Here is a 5,009-nt window from a genome sequence, read left to right on the forward strand (position 1 = left end):
ATTCACCATTAGGCTGTAAAAAAATGAAAAATTAAAATTTTCCAATAATACATACATTTAGATTAAAGTTTCTCATTTTCAAAAGGAACATGAGAGAAAAAGCACCCCAAAATTTGTAACACATGTTCTCTTGAGTACTACGGTACCCCATATGTGGGCGTAAACCACTGCATGGGCACACAGCGGGGCTCAGAAGGGAAGGAGCGCCAATTAGCTTTTCCATTGCAGATTTTGCTGAAGAAGTTTCCGAGCGCCAGGTGCATTTGCAGTGCCCCTGTAGTGTCAGCAGAGAGAAAAAACCCCATAAGTCACCCCATTTTGGAAAGTACACCCCTCAAAGAATTCATCTTGGGGTAGGATGAGCAATTTGACCCCACAGGTGTTAGAGGAAAGTATTCAAAATTAGACAGTAAAAATGAAAAACTCAAATTTTTTCCAATAATATGTTCCTTTAGTTTGAAATTTTTCAATTTCACGAGGAATAAGAGAAAAAAAGTACCCCAAAATTTGTAACGCAGGTTCTCATGAGTATAACGGTACCTCAAATGTGAGCATAAACCACTGCATGGGCACACAGCAGGGCTCAGAAGGGAAGGAGCGCCAATTAGCTTTTTCAATGCAGATTTTGCTGAAGAAGTTTCTGAGCGCCAGGTCGGTTTGCAGAGCCCCTGTAGTGCCAGCGGAGTAAAATCTCGCCATAAGTCACCCCATTTTGGAAAGTGCACCCCTCAAAGAATTCATTTTGGGGTGTGGTGAGCATTTTGACCCCACAGGTATTAGAGGAAAGTATTCAAAAGTAGACAGTAAAAATGAAAAACTCAAATTTTCCCAATAATATGTTCGTTTAGTTTGAAATTTCTCAATTTCACGAGGAACAAGAGAAAAAAAGTACCCCAAAATTTGTAACGCAGGTTCTCCTGAGTAAAAAGGTACCTCATATGTCGGTATAAACCACTGTATGGGCATACATCAGGGCTCAGAAGGGAAGGAGCGCCAATTAGCTTTTTCAATGCAGATTTTGCTGAAGAAGTTTCTGAGCGCCAGGTCGGTTTGCAGAGCCCCTGTAGTGCCAGCGGGGTAAAATCTCGCCATAATTCACCCCATTTTGGAAAGTGCACCCCTCAAAGAATTCATCTTGGTGTGTGGTGAGCATTTTGACCCCACAGGTATTAGAGGAAAGTATTCAAAAGTAGACAGTAAAAATGAAAAACTCGAATTTTTCCAGTAATATGTTGGTTTAGTTTGAAATTTCTAAATTTCACAAGGAACAGGATAAAAAATGTACCCCAAAATCTGTAACGCAGGTTCTCCTGAGTACAACGGTACCCCATATGTAAGCATAAACCACTGTATGGGCACACAGCAGGGCTCAGAAGGGAAGGAGCGCCAATTTGCTGGAGCAAAACCGCAGCTAGTAACAGTTATTAGAATAGCGCAGTTACTAAAATACAATAAAAAAAAATAGATTACAGGTAATGTGGGGTGGTTACGGGTAATCTGGGGTGGTTCCGGGTAATCTAGAGGTGGTTTCGGGCAGTCTGAGGTGGTTACGGGCAGTCTGGGGTGGTTACGGGCAGTCTGGGGTGGTTACGGGCAATCTGGGGTGGATACGGTCAACATGGGGTGGTCACAGGCAACCTGCTGTGGTTACGGCAACCTGGGGTGGTTACAGGCAACCTGGTGTGGTAAGAGGCAACCTGGTGTGGTTAGAGGCAACCTGGTGTGGTTAGAGGCAACCTGGGGTGGTTATGGGCAACGTGGGGTGAATACGGACAACCTGCTGTGGTTACAGACAATCTGGTATGGTTACAGGCAACCTGCTGTGGTTACGGACAATCTGGGGTGGTTGCGGACAATCTGGGGTGGTTACAGGCAACCTGCTGTGGTTACGGATAAACTGAAGTGCTAATAGGTAATCTGAGGTGGGTACCTGTAATCTGGCGTGGTTACGGGCAATCTGGAGGGGGTCACTGGCAATTTGGGGTGGTTAGAGGCAAGGTGCAGTGTTCAGAGGCAAGGTGTGGTGGTCAGATGCAAGGTGCGGTGGTCATAGGCGATGTGCGGTGGTCATAGGCGACGTGCGGTGGTCAGAGGCAAGGTGCGGTGGTCATAGGCGACGTGCGGTGGTCATAGGCGACGTGCGGTGGTCATAGGCGACGTGCGGTGGTCAGAGGCGACATGCGGTGGTCAGAGGCGACGTGCTGTGGTCAGAGGCAAGGTGCGGTGGTCAGAGGCAACCTGCGGTGGTTGCGTGCAATCTGGGGGGGTTACATGTAATCTGGCATGATTACGGGCAATCTGGGGTGGTTATGCCCAACCTGCGGTGGTTATGCCCAACCTGCGGTGGTTAGGGGCAACCTGGAGGGGTTACAGACAATCTAGAATTGTTACGGATAGAGTGAAGTGCTTATAGCTAATCTGGGGTGGTTACATGTAATTTGGGGTGGTTACAGGCAATCTGGGGTGATTACGGACAATCTGGAGGGGGTCACTGGCAACGTGTGGTGGTTACGGGCAACGTGCGGTGGTTATGGGCAACGTGCGGTGGTTACGGGTAATCTGGGGGGTTACGTGCAATCTGACGTGATTACGGACAACCTGGGGTGGTTACGGGCAACGTGCGGTGGTAACGGGCAACCTGCGGTGGTTACGGGTAATCCGGGGGGGGGGGGGGTTAGGGGTAATTTGGGAGTAAACTGTAATTATTACTATAATAAAAAGTGTGTGTTTTATTTTTTTGTATGTTTGTCACTTTTTGTACTTTACACATTCATTTTCACTGTATTACTATGATTACTGTGATATTTTCTATCACAGTAATCATAGTTCAGTGACAGAGACCAAATTGGTCTCTGTCACTTTAAATTTTCAGAGCTTGGCTGGTTGTGAAGCGCATGCGCACTTCATAACCAGCCAGGACGTCGAGGAGGAAGGAGCTCCGTGGATCCGGTGAGTATATGGGGAAGGGGGGGTGACTGGGGGACGGGGGCGACTTGGGGGGTGGGGGGACATCACTTTTTATCCCGTCACCAATCATTCATAGTGACAGGGGATAAAAAGTGCCGGCGGCACATGGCACAAGCGATCAGCGGTATATAGTATATACCGCTGATCGCTTGTACCGGGACCCCACAGGGGGGGTCCCGATGGCTGCCCCATGCTCTCCGCTACCTCCGGTGGTGGAGAGCATGGGGCTTTCATTCATTTTTCTTGCTTGATCACTGTGAACAGACATTAGTCTGTTCACAGTGATCGCGGCGGCCATCTTGGATCCGATGGCCGCCGCGGGAGGGGGGGGTTAGTGACTGGGGCACTAGGGGGCTGATCTGGGGTCTGATTTTTACTTATTTCATCTCCCCCCACCGTGGATTCACTGTGGGGGGAGATGAAATACAGCGGCGGCACCGGCCCATTAGTGACCGCCGTTTCGGCGGTCACTAAGGGGTTAATGGGGGTCAGTTGCGGGATCGCAGCTGATCCTCATTATCTCCGGTGCTGTACACAGATGAGAACGGGATCGCTGTCCCTGCATCGATCCCGTTCTCATCACAAAGCCCCGTCAAAGTCGGAACGTATATGTACATTCCTACTGCTTGGGGCATGTGCAATAGGAATGTATATATACAGATGGCTGACGTGAAGGGGTTAATTATCCATTGTGTTTTGTTGGATGCTTTATACTATCAAAACTAAAAAAGGGGTTGTTCACCCCAATTTTTTTTTCTTTCAAATAAACTGGTGCCAGAAAGTGCCAGAGATTTGTAATTAGCTTCTATTAAAAAATCTCAAGTCTTTCAGTACTTATCAGCTGCTGTATGTCTTGCAGGAAGTAGTGTATTCTTTCGAGTCTGGAAAGCAGGAGAGGTTTTCTATGGGGACTTGCTGCTGCTTTGGGCAGTCCCTGACAAGAAAATATATTTTTTTTTTTTGCGAACAACCTCCTCAATGTAACAAACACAGTAGATGTGAAAGCGCCCCAGCACCACCGCTACAATTGCCGGACAGGACACAAGTGCAGCTGCAGCTATGCCCCTCATCAGTGTGGAACCGGATTCTGGCTAGGAGGGAGCAATGCCTAGTAGAGTAGAAAGCACTCAATGCAGAGAAGTCCTAGGTGCATTGCCCCCTGGGAAACATGAATATTTAAAAGAAGAGCCCGTGGAGCCTCATCAAAGAGTCTCAAAACACAGGACTAGCCAGATATCCCTCCAGGAAGGACCCAGCCAAGGTCGTAAATGTACTTAGGACAGCATCTCTGAGGGATTGGCATTTTACATTGGCAAATGGGAGGGATCAAGAGAGTGCCAACCTCGCTAATAAACTCTCCTGTGAAAATCAAAACTCGCATGTAAAAATCGCACCAAACACGCATCAAAATCGCACCAAACACGCAGCGAGAATACACATACATTGACTTTATAGCAATCAGTATCACTGTGGATTTATGTGTGAGAAACTCGCAGCGATAAATACGCAGCGATACGGTACGTGTGAAGGCACCCTTAAAGTGCGTTTACACGAAACGATAATTGGCCCGATCGTACGATTAACAATGTCGGAGTAATGATTTTTTTTTTTCATAACGACCAGCGCTTAGATGGTACGATATATCGTACCGAAATTCGTTTTGCGATCGCCTAAGCCTATCTCACACATTGGTTAAATTGGCGAACGACTGTTCCCCTCCTCTCCCCCTCTCACCTTTCACCTTTCCTCCCCCGGCCATAGATCATTGCTGTGTTGCCGTGGCACTCCGTCTCCTCTCTCCCTCACTCACAGCAGCGGCCCCCCCTTCTCTCCTTCCACTTGTGCTTCTGGTGGACGCTGCTGTTCCGGCCGGCCGGGGGAGGAAAGGTGAAAGGTGAGAGGGGGAGAGGAGGGGGGCCGCTGCTGTCACAGAGATGGAAAGAGGAGGGGGTCACAGTAACTGCCGGAGGGGGGATAGGAGCTTCGCTGAATGATTTTAACCCCGCAATAGCCAGCAGCACAGGCGCACAGCAATAACGGCG

Source organism: Dendropsophus ebraccatus, chromosome 2, assembly GCF_027789765.1.
Source record: "Dendropsophus ebraccatus isolate aDenEbr1 chromosome 2, aDenEbr1.pat, whole genome shotgun sequence".
Classification (NCBI taxonomy): Eukaryota; Metazoa; Chordata; class Amphibia; order Anura; family Hylidae; genus Dendropsophus; species Dendropsophus ebraccatus.